This window comes from Suncus etruscus, chromosome 4, assembly GCF_024139225.1.
Source record: "Suncus etruscus isolate mSunEtr1 chromosome 4, mSunEtr1.pri.cur, whole genome shotgun sequence".
In the NCBI taxonomy this organism is placed as follows: domain Eukaryota; kingdom Metazoa; phylum Chordata; class Mammalia; order Eulipotyphla; family Soricidae; genus Suncus; species Suncus etruscus.
Window position 1 is genome coordinate 49,231,405 of NC_064851.1, and position 27,697 is coordinate 49,259,101.

Sequence of the window (27,697 nt, forward strand, 5' to 3'; positions counted from 1 at the left end):
ATCAAGAAGGGGCCGGGCGGTGGCGCTGGAGGTAAGGTGCCTGCCTTGCCTGCGCTAGCCTAGGACGGACCGCGGTTCGATCCCCCGGCGTCCCATATGGTCCCCCAAGAAGCCAGGAGCAACTTCTGAGCGCATAGCCAGGAGTAACCCCTGAGCGCCTGAGCGTCACAGGGTGTGGCCCAAAAACCAAAAAAAAAAAAAAAAAAAAAAAAAAAGAACATCAAGAAATTCTAGACAGTTCTAGGAGAGAGAAGAAAAGGGACAGAATTCTTTTAGAAGAAAGTATAGCGATGAACTTCCCCAAGCTGAGAAAGGAATAGTTCACTCAGGCACAGGAAATTTAAGAGTTCCAAATAAAATAAACCCAAGTAAATGCACACACATTTGATAATTAATATGTCAAATACCAGTAACAAAGAGAATCCGAGAAGCAGTGAAAAAAAAGATAAAGAGCATCCATTATGATAAGATTTCCCCCACAGAAATTCAATAGATCTAAAAGGAGTGGTATGATATACCAAAGTACTGAAAGAAAAAGACATTCAGCCAAGCTGAATTATCATTTAGATTGGAAGGAGAAATAACTTCTCAGACAAAGAGCAGATAATAGAACACATACAACAACAAACCCTTTAACCTTCAAAAAGGTTTCAAATTTTATTTTCAAGTTTATTGATTCTCATTTGTTGTTTTGTTGATCCATGCAAAGCAGTATTTATCGAAGTGCTTGGGTTTATTCCTAGTGCTTTTAGGGGGACCATTTGTTTCTAGGACTTAAACTCAGGGCTCTAACAAGCACAACAAACATCTCTGCCCTCTGAGACATCTTCCTTGTCCTCAAGTTTACTTCGTATTTTCTTATTATGTCTGCTAAGTGTGGACCAGTAAAAAAAAATTAAATTTGTGGGGCTGAAGAGAGTGGGCAGGGGACTTGCCTTGCACATGACCAATCTGGTTCGATCTACTGCATCCCATATGGTGCTCTGGGTACAAGTGTGGCCCCAATTTTCAAAGAAAATTAAGACATGAGATTTTTAATTGGAATTTTAGCCACACTATATGTCAAGCTATCCTTACCTCAGCCAGAAAATTATTAGTGGGAAGCCCTCTCTACACTATTTTCTCTTCAAAGTCTTGAAAACTTTATCAAATCTTCTTGAATTTATATATATACTCTAATGACTCTGATAGTTGTAGATTATATTCTGTTTGTATTTAAAAAAATCATTTTTTGTTGGGGCCAGAGTGGTGGTGCAGCAGTAAGGTGTTTGCCTTGCATGATTCTGACCTAGGTGTCCCATATGATCCCCCAAGCCAGGTGCGATTTCTGAGCGCAGAAGCCAGGAGTAACCCCTGAGCATCACCAGGTGTGGCCCAAAAATAAAAAAATATATTTTTTGTTTTTACTTAAATTCAGTATAGTATAGATTCTCGCGAGCCACATGTGGCTCTTTACACTTTTAATCTGGCTCTTCTGTGTGCGGGGCGGCCGCTCCAGAAGTCAGGACTCTGCTCCTAGCCTCTGTCATTGTGTGCCTTATGTGGCTCTCAAAATAAATTTCTTTTTTTTTTTTTTTTGTTTTTGGGCCACACCCGGTAACGCTCAGGGGTTACTCCTGGCTATGTGCTCAGAAGTTGCTCCTGGCTTGGGGGACCATATGGGACACCGGGGGATCGAACCGTGGTCCATCCAAGGCTAGCGCAGGCAAGGCAGGCACCTTACCTTTAGCGCCACCGCCCGGCCCTCAAAATAAATTTCAATCGTGGTTTTGGTGAGGTTTGGCTCACTTAAAAAAAAAAAAAAAGTTGCCGACCACTGGTATAGAATACTTAAAGGAGAACTTTAAGATCTTCTTGCTTAATTTTTCTACACACTAATCCTTCAATTATATAGTTGTTGGGAACTGACATTGGCAAAGTACATTTAATTCTGGCCAGATATTGAAATGACTTAAATTTTACCAATTTTATGCACTTTTATATGTATTTAATTTGATAATATATTCACATGTGTAACCACTATGATCATAATCATATCTGGCATCACAAAGGTTGACATCACCACTTTATAGTCACCTCTCTTTCCCCTTGGATGCTGTTCATAACCCCTGGAAACTAGATCTGTTCTGTATCTCAGCAATGTATTAAGATGAAATAAAACAGAACCGAATGGAAATTATCAGAGTACATTTCAAAGAAAAAAGTAAAGTATTTGTTGATGTATGGCGGTTGAACTTGGACACGCCCCTTGGACACACCCCTTGTCATGCCGAATATAAAAGAAAAAACTTGGACCTTTACAGCTGAGCCCAGGATAGTGGCCAGAGCAGAGCCTTCTTATCCTTGCTTGGAGGCAGAGATAAAGCACTGGAGAGATGCTGCCTGCTTTGTATCTATTCCTTTTTCTTTCTTGAACCCGGGCCTCCCTCCCCATCCCCTCCAACGCCTCTCTCCCACAACCTGCCACCTGTGAATTTTCATCTATCACTCCCCCTCTCTCAGAAATTCCCAGGCAGAGGATGCAGGCCTCAGACTCCAGGAGGGATTAAAAAACGTAATTCAGCAGAAATAAGTTAGTTACAGTGGTAAGCTGCTGCAAGTCTGCTTGCTGCTCGATTGCAAAGCATCAGAGGCTCAAGGCTGCCAGGGCCCCGGTGGTGCAAGGCTCACAGGGGATTGGAGCCCAGATGCCCAAAATGTAGTGACCACCAGCCCCGGAACTGAGAAAAGAGGAGAGAGAAAGAGAAACCAAATATCTTTTTTATTCCTCTTGGAATCTCAGGCCCGCTGCCTCAGAATATGACTATAATTATCTTTTTTTTCCCCCATCAATACATTTCACTTTATTTATTTATTATTGAATGTGTAATCAATGAGGTAGTTAAGGGAAGGAAGCAGAATTCCTATTAGACACTGGGGAGGGAAAATTAAATTAAATCAAAAGGGGCATAGTGAGGGAGAACAAGCCACCCCTGCCCACCTTTCAACATCAGATCAAGAAATCTGGGGGGAGGCAAGGGATCAGGAAGGAGGAGATGTGGTCTGTCCTCTAGCACAGCTGCAAATCATGCAGCTAGTGAGTAAGCAGTTCAGAGCAGAAGGGTCTTCCATCCTCTGCACAACTGTCACTCCTCTCCACACCTTCCTGGAGAGTGGCCTTAGTCAACAGAACTGAGGGGCTAGGGGAAGGGTCTAGGGGTAAGAATGGGTCAACAGGGACCCCCAATACTGATTCTCCTCCGGTTGGAGATGGGCGGAAGTAGACACAGTTCAAATACTGAGCAGCCAGAAAAAGATTGCAAGAAACAGGAAGAGGGAGTCTTGCCAGTTGGAAGCTGGGTGACCCCGTCCCAGATCCACACCTCTACCCCGATGGAATGGATCGTGGGTGTTGAAACAATGGTGAAAAAACCAAAGGGAAAAGCACCAACACCAGATGAAAAGTAAAAGCCGCTGGTAACACCCAAAAGGCTGGAATCCCCCTCTGCTCTCTGGAGCTGGGCGCTGGCCCTGGGGACTGGATGGAGTTTTCAATCTGGGATCCTGGGGCGGCTGACTCCGTGAAGAGGAACGACCTTTTCTCTGCTAAGCCTAGTCTTGCATACTGGGCACTCTTGCTAATCAGGCCGTGTCTCCAACCACTGATGAAGACACGGCCAACAATATAAGTGGCCAAACACACTGACCAGGACTTCCCGAGCAGTCTCCAGGCATATATTGCATTCGAAGGTGGCCCCCGCCCCGCCCCACTCGCGATTTAGCCCTTTGGGGTCTCCGTCATCCTCCTCTGCTGCTGCCATGGTCGGTAGGCTTTGCCCCCCACGTGTGGATCCCTCAATCCCCCAAACACACATACACACACGCCCCAACCAACCGGCTATAATTATCTGAAGCGTTTCAAAGACTATCTCTTTTGGGAGCATGTACTGTGTTATACCCATGACAGTATACTTTATTATTATTATTATTATTATTATTATTATTATTATTTTAGTTCTTTTTGGGCCACACCTGTTTGATGCTCAGGGGTTACTCCTGGCTAAGCACTCAGAAATTGCCCCTGGCTTGGGGGGACCATATGGGACGCCGGGGGATCAAACCGCGGTCCTTCTTTGGCTAGCGCTTGCAAGGCAGACACCTTACCTCTAGCGCCACCTCACCGACCCTGACAGTATACTTTAAGGGTGGAGAAACCCTGTATCTCTTAGGCCAGGGGAATTCCCTTTCCAATCTCCCCAATTTTATTATGCCTATGCAAAAAAACCAAAATAGCACAAATTATTATTATTTTTTTTGTAATTGCTCTTGCTTGTTTTATTCTTTTCCTTTTTTCTTTATTTCTTTTTTTCTTTCTTTATTTCTTTTTTTTCTTTTTTATTCCCCCCGTGCTTTGATTCACCTGTATTTTAAGACCGTGGTTAGTGTTTGGTCGTTGTCTTTATTGCTGTGGTGCTTTTCAGGGTTTTGTTTGTTTGTTTGTTTGCTTTTTTATCTTTGGTTTTTGGGGTTTGATTGTTTTTGTATTATTTTTGTTTTCCTTCCTTTTTCCCTTTCTTTTCTTTTAACTTTTATAGTCTCTAGAAGGACTAATCCTTTTTTTTTTTTTTTGCTTGTTTGAATTTTTGCCCCCTTTCTTTTCTTTTCTGTTTATTTTCTTACCTTCAAACAGAACCATATAACTTGAACCATCTTGTTCTGCCTCACAAATTGAGGGGGAAATAATGGAGGGCATCAAAACCAAACAGTCGTATGAACATTGAGTAGAAATAAAAAATGATCAGACTTAAACCCAAATCCAAAGGCAACTACAATAGAAATGATACCCAATCTACAAGCTAGACACAAAAGGAACCACTTATACTAGCAGCCAGGGGGGCAAAGGAGGAGCGATATGGGATGCATGCTGGGAACAAGGGTGGAGGGAGGACAACATTGGTGGTGGGAATGCCCCAGATTCAATGTCACTATGTACCTAAAATACTACTGAGAAAGATTTGTAATCCACTTTCGTCAAAATAAAAATTATTTTTTAAAAAAAGAAAAACACATCTCTTTTGGAGCTGGAGCGATAGCACAGCTGTAGAGCATTTGCCTTGCAGGTGAGTGACCCAGGACAGATCTCAGATCGATCCCCGTCTTCCCATATGGTCCCCCTAGCCAAGAGCGATTTCTGAGCACATAGCCAGGAGTAACACCTGAGCGTCAATCACTGGGTTTGGCCCCAAAATAAACAAACAAAATCCAACAACTCTTTCACAGTAGTGTTTGAGGGCTTTTGGGATAGATGTTCATGAAATGAAATTTCTGAATGGTATAGGAATTCAATTCTTAGTTTTTGAAAAGTGTCCACACTGATGTCCAGAGAGGTTGAACCAGTTGGCACTCTCGCCACAACAGATGAGGGTTCCTTTTTATGCACATCCACACCAGAAGTGATTGTTTTTCTTCTTTTTTTTTTTTTTTTTTTTTTTGGTTTTTGGGCCACACCCTGTGATGCTCAGGGGTTACTCCTGGCTATGCGCTCAGAAGTTGCTCCTGGCTTCTTGGGGGACCATATGGGACGCCGGGGGATCGAACCGCGGTCCGTCCTAGGCTAGCGCAGGCAAGGCAGGCACCTTACCTCCAGCGCCACCGCCCGGCCCCTTTTCTTCTTTTTTTGATGTGTATCAATCTCGTTAGAGTGATATCTCACTGTTATTTTAATTTATATTTCCCCTGATGATAAGGGATGGAGAGCGTTTGGTCACACACCTATTGGCCATCTCATCGCTATGCCTTCTTTAAGGAAGTTTCTTTTCTTTACTTTTCTTTGCTTTTAATTTAAGCACCATGATTACAAAATTCTTCATTGATGAGTTTCATTCATAGCATGTATCAGTGGTCTTGAAACTTTTTTTGTTTTTGTTTTTGTTTTTGGGTCACACCTGGCAGCACTCAGGGTTACTCCTGGCTCTATGCTCAGAAATCGCCCCTGGCAGACTCAGGGGACCATATGGGATGCCGGGATTCGAACCACAGACCTTCTGCATGAAAGGCAAATGGCCTACCTCCATGCTATTTCTCCGGCCTCAGGTCTTCAAACTTTTTTGTTTGTTTGTTTTTGGGCCACACCCGGCATTGCTCAGGGGTTACTCCTGGCTGTCTGCTCAGAAATAGCTTCTGGCAGGCACGGGAGACCATATGGGACACCGGGATTCGAACCAACCACCTTTGGTCTTGGATCGGCTGCTTGCAAGGCAAACGCCGCTGTGCTATCTCTCCGGGCCCAGGTCTTCAAACTTTTTAAAGAGGCCAGTTCACTGTCCCTCAGACTATTGCAAGGATGGACTATAATAAAAACAAAAACTATGAACAAATTCCTATGTACACTGCATATATCTTATTTTGAAGTGAAGAAACAAAATGGGAACAAATACAATATGTAGCCAATGGGCCTAGTTTGTTTCCTTCATCAGTACATCCTCCTTCCATCAAAGTCTCCCATTTCCCTCTCTCTCTCTCTCTCTCTCTCTCTCTCTCTCTCTCTCTCTCTCTCTCTCTCTCTCTCTCTCTCTCTCTCTCTCCCCTCTTTCTCTCACACACACCCACACCCACTCTTTCTCTCTCTCTCTTTCTCTCTTTTTTTGTTATTATGGTTTGCACTATTGTTAATGGAATGGTGCCAGTATATCACTTTATCCCCTTTTGGCACAAGTTCTTGTCCTGAGTGATCATTTTCAAATATCAATGAAAAACTAAAGTCTTCCTCTAGCCTAACTGCACTCACGGTTCTTTGTGGCAAGTTTCCTACCATGGACTGGTCCTCCTGGCCCATGTCTCTACTATTCTGGATGCTATTACCATACTATTGTAAGGGTCCGAGTTGACACCTGAGTTGGCGCTGAGAATCAAAGACCACCTCTGATAATGCAAGATGCAAAAGGGAGTTTATTTGGCTAGCCAAGATATAAGTCTCATCTAACCAGTGGGAACTTGACAAGGACCCTGAGTCAAATTTTCAAGAAGTATATAGGATTTTACAAGCTTCAACGACTCAAGCATTTCATTGGTTAATACAAGCAGATCATCCTGGCCCATTTCCATTTGTACACAAATCACATCATGTCATAGGACTGATGTCCCAACTCACTGCTGACTCAACTAGTGGAACATTCAGACCCACCAAGTTCCTCTATTTCAGCAGAACAGGGAGGATCTTGCCCTTTAGAGGGTACATTTTGTGGTTTTATCTTTGGGCTAACACCCTCTGCCTAGATGGAAAATTGTAGAGTGTAAAAATACTTTACAGTGGCTTTACTGGGGGGCTTGGGACCACCTTGGTCCTCGGCCCAGGGGACTTTATTTATCACACTATCTCTTGTTTTTCTTATATCCCACAAATGAGTGAGATTATTCTGTGTCAATCCTTTTCCCTCTGACTCATTTCACTTAGCATAATAATCTCCATGTTCATCCATATACAGCAAATTTCATAATTTTATTTTTTAACATCTGCATAGTATTCCATCAGGTAGATATAAGTTTCTTTAGTAACTGATCTGTCATTGGTCACCTGGTTTCCAGATTCCTGGCTATAAATAGGGCTGCTATGAACATATCAGAGGGCATTTTTGTATTGTATTTATGTATATTTATGTATATATTTATGCATGTATGTATATATCAAGGAGTGGTATTGTTGCATTATGTGAAAGCTCAATTTCTAGCTTTTAGAGGAATGTCCATATTATTTTCCAAAAAGGCTAGCTCAGTCTACATTTCCACCAGCAATGAATGAGAGTCTTTCTCCCTGTATCTATGCTAACCTGGTTGTTCTTGTTCTTTGTGATGTGTGCATAAAACCCTGTGGCATAAAATGATACATCATTGTTGTTTTAAATTGCATCTCCCTGTTGTGATGTTGTGATGTGGGGCTTTTTTTCCCTGTGCTTTTTGACCATATGTATTTTTTATTTGAGGAAATGTCTGTTCATTTCTTCTCTCTGTTTTTTGATGGGGTTAGATGTTTTTTCTTGTAAAGTTTAATCAGTGCCTTGCATAGTTTAGATAATATCTGATTGATACTGGTTGAATTCTCCAATTCCATAGGTGGCTATTTCAAGGCACTGTTTCTTTGAAGTGCAGAAGCTTCTCAGTTTAATGTAATCCCATTTGTTTATCTTTGCTTCTACTTGCTTGAACAGTGGTATTTCTTCCTTGAAGATGCCTTTTGTTTCAATGTCATGGAGTGTTCTTCCTGTGCTTTCCTCTATGTAACTTACCATTTCAGGTATGATATCAAGGTATTTAATCCATTTTGATTTGACCTTTGCACATGGTATTAAAGAGAGCTCTGAATTCATTTTTTTGCAAATAGTTAACCAGTTTTCCCAGCACTCTTTCTTGAAGAGGCTTTCTTGACTCCACTTCATATTTCTTACTCCTTTATAAAAAATTAATTGTTTGGAGCCCAGAGAGAGAGCACAGCGGCGTTTGCCTTGCAAGCAGCCGATCTAGGACCAAAGGTGGTTGGTTCGAATCCCGGTGTCCCATATGGTCCCCCATGCCTGCCAGGAGCTATTTCTGAGCAGACAGCCAGGAGTAACCCCTGAGCACCGCCGGGTGTGACCCAAAAACCAAAAAAAAAAAAAAAAAAAAAAATCAGCTCAAAAATTAATTGTTTGGAAACCCATGGGTATATCTCTGGATATTTAATTCTATTCTATTAATATTAGGTTCTGTATTTATTCCTGTACCATGTGATTTTAATGACTACTGCTTTATAATACAGTTTAAATTTGGGGAAGGTTATTCCTCCCATCTTTATTGTGGGTGTTTTGCCAAGGATTGTTTTAGTTATTGTAGACATTTATTTCTCCATATAAATTTCAGGAGCATCTGATCCACTTCTTTGAAAAAAATTTATGGAAATTTTTATAGGGATTGCATTAAATCTGTACAGTACTTTGGGAAGTATTGACATTTTAATGATGTTAAACCTCTCAATCCATGAGACCAGTATATAATTTCACTAAGGGAGTTATTTTTTTTCATCTTTTATCCATTGTGGATTGCTTTTGTTATTATAAAGTTTTACAAGTGCATTATATATCTTGAATATTATTAACTTTTTGTCAAATGAGTGGTGGGAAAATATTTTCTCCCATTCTATGGGGTGTACTTTATCCTATTCATTACTTATTTTGTGATTCAGAAGCTTCTTAATTTTATGTAGTCTCATTTGTTTATTTTTGCTTTATTTACTTGGCCAATGACATTGCATTATTTTATTTTATTTGGTTTTTGGGCCACATCCGGTGGCGCTGAGGGGATACTCCTGGATATGCACTCAGAAATCACCCCTTGTGGGGGGGGGAGGACCATATGGGATGCTGGGGGATTGAACCACGGTCAATCCTAGGCTAGCATGCACAAGGCAGACGCCTTACGCCCTGTGCCACTGCCCCAGTCCCAAGGCATTGCATTATTGAAGATGCCACTAGATTAAATGTTATGATTCCTGAGTGCAGAGTTAAGAGTACACCCTGAGCATCCAGACTGGGTGTGGCCCAAACAAAACAAATAATTTATCTATTTTTAAAGTTTCTCCAATTTCATGGATAAATTTTTCATAGTAATCTCTGATGATCCTTTAGAATTACTGTGCTGCTGATTGTAAGGTATCCTCTTCCACTCTGTTTCGATTTATTGATTTTCTTTCTCCTTCCTCCTCCCTCCCTCCCCCCCCTCCCTCCCTCCCTCCCTCCCCCTCCCTCCTCCCTCCCTTCCTTCCTTCCTTCCTTCCTTCCTTCCTTCCTTCCTTCCTTCCTTCCTTCCTTCCTTCCTTCCTTCCTTCCTTCCTTCCCTCCCTCCCTCCCTCCCTCCCTCCCTCCCCTCCTCCCTCCCTCCCTAACAATGACTTGGCTAGCTAGTTTATTAAAAAAAAAAAAAAAAGCTCTTGCTTTCTTTGATCATTTGTTTTGTTTGCATTTAATTGATTTCTGCTGTAAGTTTTATTATTTCTCTCCTTATTTTGGAGTCTCTTTGCTTTCTAGTAGCATAAGCTGTGCAGTTAGGCTAGTTATTTGGGTGCTTTTATGTCTGTTTGTTTCCTAGTGGACATTTGCTTTGCTGCAAACTTTCCTTTTAACACAGCTTTTGCTGTGTCCCATATGTCCTAGTAACTCATGCCTTCATTCTCTTTTATTTCCAGGTATCTTTTGATTGTTTCTTTGTATCCTCTTTCTGGCCTATTAGCATTTGCTTTAAGTGTCTTGATGGTTTTTCGTTGGTTACATAAAAGTTTAGAAGGTAACTTCTTTTTTTTTGTTTTTGTTTTTGTTTTTTTTTTTTGGTTTTTGGGCCACACCCGTTTGACGCTCAGGGGTTACTCCTGGCTATGCGCTCAGAAATCGCCCCTGGCTTGGGGGGACCATATGGGACGCCGGGGGATCGAACCGCGGTCCTTCCTTGGCTAGCACTTGCAAGGCAGACACCTTACCTCCAGCGCCACCTACCCGGCCCGGAAGGTAACTTCTTAATCATTAAGTAATGACTATCTCTGTCTCCTAATTTGTTTTTGTTTTTGTTTTTGTTTTGTTTTGGCCACACTTGTTTGATGCTCAGGGGTTACTCCTTGCTATGCACGCAGAAATCGCCCCTGGCTTAGGGGGACGAAATGGGATGCTAGGGGATTGAACTGCGGTCTGTCCTAGGCTAGCGCTTACAAGGCAGACATCTTACCTCTAGAGCCACCTCTCTGGCCTCTCTGTCTCTTAAATTTAAAGTCTATGTTGTCTAATATAAGGATGGACACTTTAATGATGTTAGGTCAATTATTTGCAATAATTTAAGTCAATTGACTCTGAGAGCCTGTGTTTATCATCAATAATTATATTTATCTCTTGTAGGCAGCAGAAAGTTGGGTTTATTTTTATGATTCATCCTGTCATGCTGGATCTGAACCAAAAAGCACTCTGCAAAATAATCACACACAAATTTAAAGAGAAATGAGAAACCATGTGGAATTGATTGACATAGAGACAGACAAATCCTGTAATCCCACATCTCCCCCTATTTTACATTATAAAAAAGTGATAAATAGGGGCCGGGTAGGTGGCGCTGGAGGTAAGGTGTCTGCCTTGCAAGCGCTAGCCAAGGAAGGACCGTGGTTCGATCCCCCGGCGTCCCATATGGTCCCCCCCAAGCCAGGGGCGATTTCTGAGCACATAGCCAGGAGTAACCCCTGAGCGTCAACCGGGTGTGGCCCAAAAACCAAAAAAAAAAAAAAAGTGATAAATAAGAGGTACATAAGGTAATACACAAATAACATAACAACTCCTACTATCTATACTAAATTCTAAACAATTACTACTATCTAATCTAAATAAAAAGGAGAAAGCTATAATTACTTAGTAAAATATACAATGAAAGATATACATGTTAAAAATTATTCTTAGAGGGGACAGAGAGATATCATGGAGGTAAGGTGTTTGCATTGCATGCAGAAGGTCAGTGGTTTGAATCCCGGCATCCCATATCATCCCCTGAGTCTGCCAGGGACGATTTCTGAGTGTAGAGCCAGGAGTAACCTATGAGCACTGCCGAATGTGACCCAAAAACCGAACCAAAACAAAACAAAAAAAAGGCAACTTCAGCAATATTGATGTGACTGTGGAGAATGATTCATGGCCCAAATGACCTGAGTGAGTTCGCCAGCATCTGCAGAGTAATGACTTGCAGGATCAGCCCCTGAAGATTCACACACCAATTGTCATACTTTTTTCACTCTTCAATCAATGGGCAATTCAGTGGTGATGTCATTGTCTTCCCATGATGGCACAGGATTCAAGGAATATAAATATAATAAAAAGTAGAGATACCAAATAAAGAGGCATTTCAAACAAAACCAAACAGCACTGAAAGAAACTTCTCAGTACTATTGGAATTAAACAAACACATATGTGGCCACCACACTCACACTCAACACACACACATAAACAGACAAAAGGGTTGATCCAAAGCTTACATCAGAAAAATTGACCCAGGTATATGGGATAAGTGCTTTTAAATATAGAGCTGGTATGTTTGTAGAAACAGCTTCTAAAAGTAGTTGATAGAGATGGAGTGTAACTTTGCTGAAAATAAAAGCTTCAAGGTTTATATTGAACATAAAACATTTCCAAAACAATCCTAATTTTGAAGTTTAAAATATTAAGTAAAATGGTTAATGAGCACTGTAGAAGTTTACACCTCAAAGTATAGTATCATCTGCTTCAAATAACCAGATTCCTTTATAGAAAGCACTAAAACAAAGTCACTGATATAATAAAAACCCAGCAGGAATAAAAAATAAATTGTAAATAACATATGCAATGATTGAGAACTGTGGTAAGACTCCAAAGTATTCAAATGTCTCATCCATGAGTCTCTGAATAAACATATGAAATCATACAAGCAGTTATAATCAATGAAAGATTAATTTAAAGTAGTGGTTATAACATTATCATAATTAGCACTGCATTAAGAATCCAGAATAGGGGCCAGCGAGGTGGCGCTAGAGGTAAGATGTCTGCCTTGCAAGCGCTAGCCGAGGAAAGATCGCGACCATGGTTCGATCCTCCAGCATCCCATATGATCCCCCCAAGCCAGAGGCAATTTCTGAGTGCTTAGCCAGGAGTGACCCCTGAGCATCAAATGGGTGTGGCCCCCAAAACCAAAAAAAAAAAAACCAGAATAAAATATCTCTCAATGAATCACTATAAACAAAAAATTAAAAGTTATTATAAAAACAGGAATTAATACATTAAAATATTCTAATGAGCACTGTAGTGAGTGTCTATATCTTAAAACCCATCTAACTGCTGTTTTCCTGTTGATAAAATATTAGAACATTATTATAAACATCTCTAAAAAGCATTCAATTAACTAGTTTAAACAGCCATATCTATTGCCAAAGATCTCTTTGAGGTATAAAAAAGAATGTAAGTTGCTGAAGATTTCACAGATGGTTTGCAATTTCAGAAACTTCTTGATCATCACATTTAAACCAATATTGCTTTGCTGAATTTTTACAATATGCTGTGCAATTACCCTTTTCCAATTCACCACAATGGTTTACAATTGAGGATAAGTTGTATTGTTCAGGGGTTGTTCTTACCATTTCTGGTATATTATGACATGTCAAGGTTTTCTAAAGGAAAGTCCACATAAGTATGTAATATTTTTACCTTTTTGTTTTCATATTAAAATGTTTCAAGTGTATTATTAGCACAGAATCACTTACAATGTTACACAGCTCTGAAACACATGATAATAAGTGATTTAAAGTAGCATACTCCACTTGCTGAGTAGACTTATAAGTAGTATAAACTACTGTGGTTAGTCAAGGCCAAGTTTTACCTCCTTTTCTGGATGCTGAACCATCGATGTAAAACACAGGGGATCAGCTATAGGAGAGGAGTGAATAATTGATGATATCACAAAGCTAGTCCTTTTAAAGAAGTCTCAGACTTTCCCAGCAGGATAGTGGGAAGAAATTTCGCCTGAAAAATCCAATAAAGCCTGTTGAAGGGGCTCACTAGGAGTTATTATATTTTATTTCTTTTTTAGGAATAGGCAACACTATTATATCTGGATCATACCCTAACAGGGAAACTGTTCTGAATTTAGCCCTGACTATAAGAGCAGCAATCAACTCCAAATTAGACATATATGAGTGAGCCTGTTTGTTATGCAAATAAACCCATTCTAGAGGTCCCAACATCTGAGCATAGCACCCATAGGAGAAAAAGGGGTAGCAAAAATTAAAAACCATACTTTCTCTTCAGGTATAAACCTGGTAAGATAGGACTCCTTAAGTTGGTCCATAAAATTTTTTAATTTCTGTTCTGCCTTTTGAGTTAAAACACCTGACACTATTTAAGTCCAGATCACTTTGCAAAATACCAAACAAGTTACTAAGTTCTGAGTTTGGGATCCCCAGAGATGGATGGACCCAATTTATATCACCTAACAGTTTTTGTTAGTCATTAAGGGTCCTTAGATTTTTCTGATAAATAGAAATCTTTTAGGGGTGCACTTAAGTATGCTCCAGAACAAATCCCAAGTATTGGAAGGGAGGCAGAGTCTGGATGTTTTCTGTAGCTATAATTAGCTCAGCACTCTACAAGAATTTAATAACAAATTCATATACACCTTGCAATTCTTTATGAGTCTCACTCGCGATTAAAATGTCATCCATGTAATGGATCAAATATACCTGGGGAAAACTTATGCGAGCATAAAACCACATCAACAAAATAGTGACACATGGTGGATGAATTTGCCCTGCCCTGAGGCAAAACCATCCATTGAAATCGCTGCATATGGGCCTTGTAATTAAGAGAAGGAATTGAGGGGCCGGAGAGAGAGCACAGCAGTAAGGTGTTTGCCTTACATGTGGAAGGTTGCTGGTTCAAATCCCGGCATCCCATATGGTCCCCAGAGCCTGCTGGGGGTGATTTCTGAGCGTAGAGCCAGGAATAACCCCTGAGCATTGCCAGGTGTGACCCAAAAACCAAAAAAAAAAAAAAAAAAAGGAATTGAAAAGGCAAATCATTTTCTGTCTTTAGGGTGTATAAAAATATTTTTAATAATAATTTTTATTGTGACCAAAGAGTGAATAACATCCTTCACAATAGTATTTAAAGTAAATAGTAACAATGAATCAGGGCCATTCCCACCACCAGGATTGTCCTCCCTCCACCCCTTTTCCCAGCATGTGTCCCATATCTCCCCTTTGTCCCCTGGAGTGCTAGTGAAACTGTTCTTCTCTGTGTATAGCTTGTTGTAGATAGGGTATCGATTCTGTTGTTGACTTTAGGTTTGATGTTTAAGTCGGGTCATTTTTTAATTCCACTCAATGTTCATACGGCTGTTTGGTCCTGGTACCGTGCATTTTTATCTTTCTCCTCAATTCATGAGGCAGAGCAAGATGTTCAAGTTGTGTGGTTCTGCTGGAAGAAGACAAAGACAAATAAAAGAAAAAAATAGCAACCACCAGAAAATAAAAAGCACTCAGCAGCAAAAAAAGTCACCAAATAAAAACCACATGAGTGAAAAAGAAATAAAAAGAAAGGAAGACAAATAGAAAAAGTAAAAAAAAGAAGAGAAAAGAAAAAAGAAAAAAGAAAGAAAAAAAGAAGGAGTGCTGGTGTGGTAAGGTTTTGTGTCCCCCCCCCCTTTTTTTGCATAGGCACAATAAGTATTGGGGAAGTAAAAAAGGGAATTCTCTTGGCCTAAGAGATTCACGGTTTCTCCGCCCTTGAACAACTACTGGCTCTGTATATGCACATTACCATACCCCAAGATATTTTTGTGGTTCTAGGAAACTTTCCTCTCAGTTGTGGATGATAAAATCAGGCTACTATAGCTAGAGATCTTAGTATTTGCACAGGTCATAGACAAGGTGTAGGATAGTCTTTATGGTTCTAGAAGTTCTGTTCCATCATTATTGTTGTAATCAGTCTTCTGTAATAAGTGGTCTTGGTTTTTGCTCAGATCCTAGGCTGAAGCTTAGGATAGTCTTCATTATGGTTCCAAAAGTTCTGCTCAGTCTCCCTTGTCAAAGTCAAGCCTCTGTTATTAGAGATCTTTTTGTTTAAGTCCTAGGCTACAACCTAGAGTAGGGCTTTTCTTATTGGTCCCAGGATAAGTTCTGCCCAGTCATGATTGTCAAAGTCAGTCTTCTGTAGTTAGCGCTCTTGGTTTTTGCACAGATCAAAGGATGACATGTCTTCTGATTTCCTCTTACCATTAGGTGATGTGATATGACAAACTGCTCTTAGATCAAGTTGTCGTTTCCTCATTGTCAGGATGTCATATCAGAACTGGTGCAAGTTGGTGCCAGTGCGGTGTTAGAAATTTCCCAGTGAAGTTTGGTTCCTGGTGTTGTTGCAGGGAACTATATCAGTTTTGCGTCTGAAATCTGGGGTTCAGAGTTGGACAAGCACTGTCCAATCTCATGAAGACTGAGTTGTGTCCACAGGACACGAGTTCAGGGTGGGAGGTGCCCCATGTGTTATAAAAAGTATGAGTTCTTGACCCTAGAAGATAAGATCTTGTTTCTGTGTATATGGTTTTTCCTTTTTTACTATGCCTATACAAAAGCGTATGGTGTCATATTGTATTGCTGGTGCTATTGTGGGTAAGAATGACAGGCTACACAGTCTCTGTGTTCTGGTTTTGACCTGAGCTTTTATCCCAGGCAAGACTTATTTTTCTCGGTTTTCATACCAAGCAAAATCAAAACCAGTGAGGATAAATATATATATATATATAATAGAACAAATAAATAAAACTGAATTTAAAAAAGTAATTAAAGAAAAAAGTGATGAAGGAGGCTACCTTTATATTTGGAAATAAACACCCTAAGATGCATTATTATAAAAATATTAAACATACAAGGGCAATATAGGCCTCCCAATTAAGTCTTTTGAGATATTCTTGTGGGGGGTGAAATCCAAGGCACTTTTTTTTTATCACACACCTTGGTCTTGAGTTTGAGACATGATTTGCAGCATTACAGGATCAGGTAGTATCCTTGAGCTAGGGGTCTTTCTGAAGCTGAATCTGGTACCATGAAGAGTCCACATTTTGATGGGGGTAAGAAGGGCCACATAGCATGAGTTAGCAGGTGTGTTGGTTGTAGTTTTTTTTTTTTTTTACCAGGGCATGAGATGTGGGACTGAGAGGGTGTCTTTTCATTTAGGAGCTGGGTGGTGATTTGTTGGGACAGGAGATTGGTTTTGGTGACTAATGAGTTAATAACTGAGGGTAAAGAGGGTTAAATAAGTAGGGATAATGGATCAGGATTGTGGGATGAGAGGATAAAAGGAATTCTGAAGTGTGGAGGGGGGTAATATATAAGAGGGGCTATATACACTATAGACATGGATTCTTTACAGTTTAGGCTTGGTGATCAGAGAAGACCACTGTATAGAAATTCATGCCCACATTTAGACAAAATTTAGAGATCTATTCGAGTATTATCCTCCGGGTCTTGAGCATTCCATTTCCTTTCCTAGGAACAATCTAAAATTATGAGCATTGTGGAATGACGGTTAAAAAGTATAGTTGTATAAAAACAATCTTTTAAATCAATTACTATCAGAGGCCAATCTCTTGGAATGGCTGCTGTGGAAGGTAAGCCATTTTGCATTTTGCCCATCAAAACCATTTGAGAATTAACAGACCTTACATTAGTTAAAAGTCTTCAGCTGGGGCCGGAGTGGTGGTACAAGTGGTAAGGTCTCTGCCTTGCTCACGCTAGCTAACCTAGGACCAATCGCGGTTTGATCCCCCAGCATCCCATTATGATCCCTCAAGCCAGAAGCAATTTCTGAGCACATATTCAGGAGTAACCTCTGAGCGCCACCAAGAGTGGCCCAAAACAAAACAAAAGTCTCCAGATACTTGATGGCGTTTTGATAATCAATACTGGAGAATTCAAACTAGAAAGTGAGGTTTAGGGGGCTGGAAAGATAGCATGGAGGTAAGGCACTTGCCTTTTGTGCAGAAGTACTGTGATTTGAATCCCGGCATTCCATATGGTCTCCTGTGCCTACCAGGGGCGATTTCTGAGCATAGAGCCAGGAGTAACCCCTGAGCACTTCCAGGTGTGACCCCCACAAAAAAGAAAGAAAATGAGGTTTCAATATGTCCCACTCTCAAATGTTCATCAACTAAATTTCTAAGAGCCTCTAATTTTGTGCTATAAATGGGCCACTGGGGAATCCAGATTGGAACATATGATTTCCATTCAATAGGAATGGGTTCTGGGTGCTTTTATCCAGTGGCCCCAATTAAAAAGGCAAAACCTCTGAATTAACATACTGGGCGTTTCGAAGAGGGATGTGATTCTGCTCCCCATTGCTTATGCAAATAAAGTTCATAGGTTCAAGGAAACTGAACCTACAAATAGCAAAATTACTGCTTGTTGAGTTTCTGGTCCTATCACTTCAGATATCTAGTGGTCTGGTGAATAAAATTTCTAGGCAAGATACCTCCTATTCCTTCTAAACTGTATTGGATTTCTCATAGGTCCCAATTTCGAGGCCAATCTCTCAAAGAAATTACAGAAACTTCTTCCCACTATCAAATATACTGGAGAATTTTTTGCCCTGAATTTCAAGAGTTAACATCGGATTTTCCTCTTTTAATTTTGCCATAAAGGCTATAAATGCATTAGCAGTACTTCCAAAGCCTCCTTCCCTGATGCACTAAGAAAATAACAGAAGGAAACAATAATATCTGAACTATGTTTTTATCTTTCTTAAATGTCCAGATTGCGGGTACTGAGACAATAACTATTATTTCCCCTACATGGTCAGAATCTATAATCCCCAGGTGAAATGCTTATCCTTTAAGCATTAAACTGTTTCTTCCTACAATAATACCCACTGTTCCTTGAGGAAGAGGCCCTGTTATGCCAGACCTAATCTTATAAGGGCATTAGATGGACAGATAGACAATTCTTCTGGATATGGGATTTTTAAACCACAGCTTCGGCAGTGGCAGGCTTTAATGTGTTTAAGCTGTGGAGTTCCCTTGGTTTGGACTGGAAAGCTGAATTATTGATGAAAAAGTCCCCTGAGTTTGAGGGGCCAGAGGCTGGCCCTCCTTACAGGTTGAGTTAGTTCTGGAATCAAAGGGGCAGATCCCTGAGCTGGTGCAAAATAGGTTATGCTCTGCATTGGTTTTTAAAATGACCCACTTTCCCACATTTAAAGTATTTTTCCTGCCTATGTGAGTTGGATTTCAAACCCCATTTGCCAACTCGGCTTTCTGATCGGCAGTCTCTAGCCCAGTAAGCTCCTTTACCACACCTTGGACATAATCCAGGTACTCTGATTGTGTGCAGGCCAGTAGTCTGATTTCCTGGAGTCTGCATTTGAATAGCATATGCTGTTAAGGGTACCATGTTATGAGATGTATTCAAGTCATTGGCCTGATTTCCCAGGGTCTGCACCTGTATAGTACATGGTGTTAAAGGTGCAGCTGCAGGGGGTGATGGAAGGTAAGTGTAAGTTAAAGGTACAGTGGCAAAATGTCCAGAAGGATAATTATTAGAACCAGTGGTGTGGTGGTGAGGGGTATGGTGTGGGGTTATTATAACAACTGATATTTCTGCAAGCATGTACATACTCCATTGCATCCTCCTTTTCACTTATATGGTTTAATATTGCCTGACACTGTCCATTAGCATTATCAATTGCTAATGTTTTTATTAGACATTGTTTGGTATCTATATCTTCCACCTGTCTCTCACTGCATTTTTTAATCTGCCAATAAAATCTTTATATGACTCTGTAGCCCCCCTCTGAACAATCTTGGCATAATTAACAATATACTCAGCTTCAGAGTTCATCTTTTTTGAAGCTTATAAAGCGAGATCCCTTATCATTCTTAAAATAGCTCATGGTAATCTAGCCTGCTTATCCATGTCTCTGAATTCCCTTCTCCTACAAGTACATCATAATTCAATTGGATTCCTGCAACCGTCATTCCAGGGTGATCTAGCTTTTTAAGTCTGTCCTGAGTCAGCTTATAGAAATACATTTTCCACTGTAAATACTAGAATGGGTTGAGACAGATCTTCGCCACACATTTATAATCTCTATGGCTCCAATTTTCATCATCCAGATACTCAGGTGTTTAATACAATAAGGAGCAAGAGGACCATACTGAGTGCATGCTTTCTTAAACTGACTTAGATCATGTATACTTAAACCTTCATAGGTTGAGGCTATTTTATTTGCTTAGTTGGGAAAATTTATTCCTGAGTCTATCTCATTACTGATTCCTTGAAGAACTGGCCCCTGAGGTCGGATATATTTCTGATGGTATGTTTCAGAATCTATATTAATTCTGACCTCTCTAAGAACTAGTTGCTTAGATGAACTGTTTTCCTGGTGAGGAAAACTTACTTTCAAATCTGTATTTATACCAATCTCTCTTATGACAAGCCATTTTGGAGAACATAGTGGATTTTCCCATTTCCCTTGGAAGTCTGTGGATCAGGTATAGGATCTGTATCACACTCCAAGTTTGTGGTGAGTAGGTAGTGTAGCTGATAGGTTTACAGATCTGGCCTCTTCCCCAGCTGATTGGGATATGTTAGTTTCTTGCATACACTATCAGCAATTTCAGGAAAAACATTTGTTTGGTTCTCCATATTTTTATAGGTCCTGCCTGACTCATGCTAGCTGTTGGAACTAAGGGGTTTTCTGGCCCTTCACCAGTAAGTGGTGGTGTTTCTATTTTGACCACGTGTGGTAACGGTAAAAACCTTTGGATTCAGTCTTTTCTGACTTTCAGAAAAAAACTGAAACCACTTCAGACATTTTCTGAGATTAAAATCAGAGTATTTTAAAAGAACATCCGACATTTTCTGTACTAAGTCTTGTTTCTTCCTACATTTTTTTTTTATCTCTGAATTCTTTTTTTTTTTTTTTTTTTTGGTTTTTGGGTCACACCTGGCTGTGCTCAGGGGTTACTCCTGGCTGTCTGCTCAGAAATAGCTCCTGGCAGGCATGGGGGACCATATGGGACACCGGGATTCGAACCAACCACCTTTGGTCCTGGATTGGCTGCTTGCAAGGCAAACACCTCTCCAGGCCCTATCTCTGAATTCTTACAATTTAACATAAAGAAAATCAACATACACATTTCCATCAAAAAAATCACAATATCCATATTTATCATGTTTCTAGTCCTATCTGCAAACTAACAAGAAACCAACTCACAAATCCAAAATGGTGGAACCCATCCGGAAAGACAAGAAATCAGCTCACCAAGGTCCAGTCAGGTCCCTGTTCGGGAGCCATTTTCTACAATTTAATCCCTCCGATTACTACCCCAAACACTGGTTAGCCAGGTCTGAACCAGAAGTCGCTGGGCAAAATAATCACACACACACTTAGAGAAAGAAAAGACTTTAAAAATTCCCCACATTACCCTAACTCCAGTCTGCAGACCACCCTCCAAACAGCCGTTGGATGAAGCTCTGGGAATGAAAGAGATCGACCTTCTCTTTCATCCTCAACTATGGAAAAACGTCACATTTAAAAGGTGGGACCATCCAGTTTAACTACCAATTGGAGGTCCTGCATTCATAGAATAGCATTCAATGAGAGACCATGTGGGAGTTGATTGACATAGAGACAGACAAATCCCGTAATCCCACAATTATTGTTTAAGTTTGCCTTATCTTTCAAATAACCTTTGATGTTTTTTGCAAAACTGATCTCAAGACTAAGAACTTCCTTAACTGCTGCTTGTCCAATATTTTGTTTTTGGGCCACACCCAGTGACACTCAGGAGTTATTCCTGACTATGTGTTCAGAAGTTGTTCCTGGCTTGGGGGGACCATATCGTAGATTGAGTGACCATATCCTGTCTTGGGGAACGGGGTAGCGAACTGCAGTCTGTCCTAGGTTGGTCTTGTGCAAGGCAAATGCCCTACTGTTCAATAAGTTCTTTTTCTTTTTCTTTTCTTTCCTTCCTTCCTTCCTTCCTTCCTTCCTTCCTTCCTTCCTTCCTTCCTTCCTTCCTTCCTTCCTTCCTTCCTTCCTTCCTTCCTTCCTTCCTTCCTTCCTTCCTTCCCTCCCTCCCTCCCTCCCTCCCTCCCTCCCTTCCTTCCTTTCCTTCCTTCCTTTTTTTTTTTTTTTGGCTTTTGGGTCACATGTGGCAGTGCTCAGGGGTTACTCCTGGCTCTACACTCAGAAATCGCTCCTGGCAGGCTCGCGGGATCATATGGGATGCTGGGATTTAAACCACTATCCCTCTGCATGCAAGGCAAACACCCTACCTCCATGCTATCTCTCCGACACTTGTTCAATACGTTTTATATTGTTCCTTGACACCTGAATGATAATTTAGCTAAATAAAATAGTTTTGGTGAGGTGTTCATGTTATTGAATTAAGTTTTCGGGTTTTCCCCCTTAAAGATAACACAGCAATATACCATCATTCTCTTCTGGTCTCTAGAAGAGAATGGGAGTATTGATAGACCTGCTGACTTTCTTTTTTTTTTTTTTTTTTTTTTTTTTTTTGGTTTTTGGGCCACACCCGGTGACGCTCAGGGGTTACTCCTGGCTATGCGCTCAGAAGTCGCTCCTGGCTTGGGGGACCATATGGGACGCCGGGGGATCGAACCGCGGTCCGTCTCCTAGGCTAGCGCAGGTAAGGCAGGCACCTTACCTCGAGCGCCACCGCCCGGCCCCATGCTGACTTTCTTTATAAGTTCATTCTTTTTTTGTTTTGGGACCATGCCCAGCAATGTTCAGGGATTATTCCTAGCTCTGTTCTCAAGAATCACTATTGGCAGTGTTCAGGGGACCATATAGGATATGGGGGAGGGATGACTGGGCGGGAGTATAACCCCAGTCAGTTGCATGTATACCTCTACCTGTTATTCTGCTGATCCATCCTTCATAAGTTCCTTCTTTGATCTTGCTGCTTTCAGTATTCTATTTTTATTATTTTTCTTGTAATTTTGGTCAAAAGCATCTTAAAATTTTTCTGTTTAGATCTGGAACACTTTGAGCTTATTAAATTTGTGTTCGTGTGCTCCTCAACTCTGAAAAAATTTTTAATTGTGATTTCTTTGACCGGTAGCTCTTTGTTTTCTTCTCTTATTTCTGGGGGATTCCTATGATTCTTATTATTATTCCTCTTGAACTCATCCCATAATTCTCTGGTATATCCCCCCCCATTTTATTTTGTTTTCTGAAGTCTTTCTGCATTTCATCCTTGAGGTAGTGTTTTGTTATGCAGCTTGTCACTATGCTGCTGTTATCTCCCACAGAGGTTAATATTTCACTGAGCATGTTCTTTAGTTCTGTCCTTTTTTCTTTCTTTCTTTCTTTCTTTCTTTCTTTCTTTCTTTCTTTCTTTCTTTCTTTCTTTCTTTCTTTCTTTCTTTCTTTCTTTCTTTCTTTCTTTCTTTCTTTCTTTCTTTCTTCTTTTTTCTTTCTTTCTTTCTTTCTTTTTCTCTCTTTCTTTCTTTCTTTCTTTCTTTCTTTCTTTTCTTTCTTTCTTTCTTTCTTTCTTTCTTTCTTTCTTTCTTTCTTTCTTTCTTTCTTTCTTTCTTTCTTTCTTTCTTTCTTTCTTTCTTCCTTCCTTTCTTTCTTCCTTCCTTTCTTTCTTTCTTTCCTTTTTTTTTCAAGGTGCTTATTTTCCTGCTCAGGCGTTTTTGTGCTTTATTTTTTTAATTATCTTTATTTAAACACCGTGATTATAAATATGATTACAGTCATGTAAAAGAACACCCCCCCTTCACCAGTGCAAAATTCCCACCACCAATTTCCCAGATCTCACTCCTCCCCACCCCACCCACACCTGTACTCGAGACAGGTTTTCTACTTCCCTCATTCATTCACATTGTTATGATAGTTTTCAGTGTAGTTATTTCTCTAACTGCACTCATCACTCAGGTGAGCTTCATATCATGAGCTGCACCTACCAGCCCTCGTCTCTCGTGTCTCTAAGATACTGTTAGAAATGTCTTTCATTTTTCTTAAAACCCATAGATGAGTGAAACCATTCTGCGTCTTTCTCTCTCCCTCTGACTTACTTCACTCAGCATAATAGATTCCATGTTTTTGTGCTTTATAGATTGACTGTACCATAGCTTCTTCGATATAATTAAAGATATCTGTTATGGAATCTCTAAAATCCTTGTTTAGATTGGTTGGTGATTTATAGAGGTGAAATTCTGTGCTGCTTCTTCATTATTATGGTGCTTTGCGGGGTATGAATGAGGTTTGGTCTGGTTTTGTGGTTCCCAGTGCTGCCGGCTGTCTTCAGATGTGAATTTCTTGGCTTTTTTTTCCTGCTAACAGTACTCTTAACCTAGGCAAGGGGAGCTGGAGGTGGAGAGAAATGCCGCTATCTTTTGTGATTCTCTCACGCCACCTGGTGTCAGAAGCCTTGTCCTGAAGACCTTTCCAGCCTGTTTCTGCCTGAAATTGATCTTCAAGGATCCTAATCCTTTTTCTTTGCTAAGCACTTTATCTGCTTCCTCACATACTTTATGCTGTTGAGCATTGAAAACTTGTGAGGGTGACTGGACCTCATGGTTCCTCTATGGGCCTCTACCAGTAGCCCTTTTGCAGCCCTGCCACCCTTGCTTTGGTTTCACCTTATATCACACAAGTCTACGTGTCATAAGTCATAAATCATAAATCATAATATAACACAAAGGTTTCTAAAAGTTTTGTGAAGTCAGGGGGCCAGAAAGATAGTACAGCAGGTCAGGTCCTTGCCTGGCACACAGCTAGCCCAGTTCTCTACCCGCCACCCACCATTATTTGCCTGAGCAGACCATGGAGTGATTCCTGAGCGCCGCCAGGGGTGACCCACACTCTCACTCCCAAGCACGTCCCAACCACCAAGCTGCTCTCTCGATTCTTAGAGCATTATTTTAGTATAAAAGTATGCTCAGAAGAATCCTCCAATGGGCATTCTCCATTTACTCCTGAACCAGGGATGCCATCTACTAAACAACCATGGTTGTCTATAACATCACCTGGAAGCAATCCTCTACCAGGGAAGACCCCACCACTGCTCTGGCATCGACCTACTCAAAAGAGACTTCCCTTAACACCCAGAAGACTTAACAACAACGACCTGCTTTCAGACAGGACTTCCTTAATTGCCCTCTAATTGTGAGGTGAAACTAGAGGACACTCCACATCATCCTAACTTTGATGTAGGATATGAACAGATTCCAGGATCTTTAACTACAAAGGCCTGACACAAATAGCGATTGTGTGAAAAATAAAAGTGTATTGGCACTACAGACAATGACTTGTGTTAGACAACCTAGTATGCCTGGAGCCTAGAGTTGGTCTTATGCCAGAAAACTTCAGGGATAAGGTCTCCTTGTATTTATGCCAAGGTTTTTCCTTTCCATGTCCCCTATGTTTCGCTGAGCCTATCCAGACAACAATTGCCACTCTAACATCGTTTTTGCTGTGCTCCTTTGACTCTTATCCTTAAAGAGAGAGAGAGAGAGAGAGAGAGAGAGAGAGAGAGAGAGAAGAAGAAGAAGAAGAAGAAGAAGAACAAGAAGAAGAAGAAGGAGGAGGAGGAGGAGGAGAAGAAGAAGAAGAAGAAGAAGAAGAAGGAGAGGAAGAGGAGGAGAAGGAGAAGAAGGAGAAGAAAATAATAGTAATAATAACGTTGCCTCTGTTCTTCCTGAAACAAATGTATCATGATTAATTGTGTCAACGACTAATTTAATAGTATTAAACTTCAGATCAGGAAGTCTCAAGGTCTATCACTTAAACTTAAATTAATATGTATGTGCATGGAACTGTAAAAAATATTATGCCTTCAATGTTAAAGGAGTTACATAAATTTTGTGGCTTTAAATTGCCTTGTGTACTGCTAAGAAATGTTATGATGTACCACAATATGGGGACTTGAGGAACAAAGTAATTGTGCATGTGTTTTGTTTATTTTTTTAATGTTTTTTTTTTTTTTTTTTTTGCTGAAAGTTCAAATTTAAGGTGTCAGCAAGAGGATTTCTTCTGAGAATTCTGCTTATGGGTGACCGTCTTCCCACTATAACTTCACCTTGTCCTTTTTCTTTCTTTCCTTTTTTTTTTTGTTTACACCCAGCAGTGCTCAGTGGTTAATCCTGGCTCCACGCTCAGAAATCACTCCTGGCAGGCTCGGGGGACCATATGGGATACCAGGATTCAAACCAATGACCTTCTGCATGAAAGGCAAACGCCTTACCTCCATACTATCTCTCCAGCCCCTTGTCCTCTTTCTTTGCATTTTTTGTCTTCATAAAAAAAATGCTTCAGGGGTCGGAGAGATAGCACAGTGGTAGGGCGTTTGCCTTGCAAGTAGCGGACCCAGGACCAATGGTAGTTCTAATCCTGGCATCCCATATGGTCCCCCGTGCCTGCCAGGAGCAATTTCTGAGCACAGTGACAGGAGTAAGCTGTCTGAGCTCCACTGGGTGTGCCCCCCCCAAAAAAAATGTTTCAGTGGTAAATGAAGTGCTATAATGCTATCTGCCTAAAACAAATATGACCAATATTATACACTATATTTTTCAATATAAAATTTAAAAAGTAGATAGTTGAGAGTTTGAAGTACACATTTTGCATGCCAGGGCTCTGGGTTTAATCCTTAGGAATGAGTTTCCAGTAATACACTGGGAGAATCGTGGGAATATTAAGGAGTGTGACCCCACCAAATTACAACATTAAAAAATTCTACTTCTTGGGGCTAGAATAATAGGGCATTTGCCTTGAACTCGGCTGACCCAGGACAGACCTTGGTTGAATCCCGGGCATCCCATATGGTCCCGCAAGCCAGGAGCAATTTCTGAGCGCATAGCCAGGAGTAACTCCTGAGTGTCACTGGGTGTACCCCAAAACAAAACAAAAGAAAAAATTTTACTTCCTATCATTCAGCTCCCCCACCCTTCAGGAGTTAATGAATGTTTTTTTCATGCATTGGAAAAGAGATAAATAATCATGAGCAAAATATTTATTATTATTTAATAATTATATTATTATTGTTTATAATAGATAAATTCTTTTTTAAAAGAAGAAGAACCTAATGAAGAAGTGTCAAGATGAGTCAATAATGTCAAGATTATTATTAGGAAATAATAGCTGTAACTAAGAATAAGGAAGGAAGTAACATTGCAAAGCTTTTTGTAATATACTTAGCATTCTTGGTATACATTATGTCATTTATTCCCCTGTCAATGCTGTGAGTAGATTTAAAATAATTTGAGGCTAAAAATCTAAGGACTTGACTTTAGAAAAAAGGTGTGGGCAAAGAAATAGTGGTGAAATAAGAAAAAGAAAAACTGTATAGAAAGAGAAGGTACAGCAAATGCATCCCATATACACCTCAACCCAAGCCCTTTGCCCGGTCTGTATTGTGAATTGGGGGACAAAAAAAAAAAAAAAAAAAAAAGGAAACATTCTGCAGACAAGCATATTATCTTGGAATGTGCTTATGCAGGGATCAGCACTTAATAGTCACTGGTAAAAGAAAATCTAATTACTTAGTTCTTTATCTTCCAGGTTGTAGTTCTCACTTTTGTCACATTATTTCAGATATTATACCTAAATCAATTTACTTTGTGGGATCAGTAATACATTTGAATCTAGACTACCTTCTCACAGAGGGATTCACCACACAGCAGTAACACTTGAACTTGTTAGACACACAAAATCTCAAACTATACCTAGAAACATAGACATAGGATCTGCATTTTAACAAGCCCTCAGGATATCTGCATGCTTATCAACATCCTAAAAACACTACTCTCAGAATTTCTAAATAGGAAAGATTTTTTTGGAATATGTATAAACCTGATGAAGTAAAACCACCCTTTTGATGATTTCATAATCAATATAAAATTACCAATATTGGGGCCGATGAGGTGGCGCTAGAGGTAAGGTGTTTGCCTTGCAAGCTCTAGCCAAGGAAGGACCGCGGTTCGATCCCCCACTGTCCCTTATGGTTCCCCCAAGCCAGGGGCAATTTCTGAGCACTTAGCCAGAAGTAACCCCTGAGCATCAAACGGGTGTGGCCCCCCCCAAAAAAGAATCTAAAATTGCCAATATCAAATTCCTTTCAACTTTAACTATCTAGGACACAAATTTTTTGTTGCTGAAATCTCTTAAAACATTTAATT

General features: G+C 40.3%; 2 pseudogenes; one reads left to right on the top strand and one right to left on the bottom strand.

Moving 5' to 3' along the window:
* Positions 1–2,849: 2,849 nt before the first annotated feature.
* Positions 2,850–3,800, bottom strand: LOC126006769 (E3 ubiquitin-protein ligase RNF5-like; annotated as a pseudogene).
* A 22,998-nt stretch (positions 3,801–26,798) lies between these two features.
* On the top strand, positions 26,799–26,952 carry LOC126008030 (uncharacterized; annotated as a pseudogene).
* Positions 26,953–27,697: the final 745 nt, after the last annotated feature.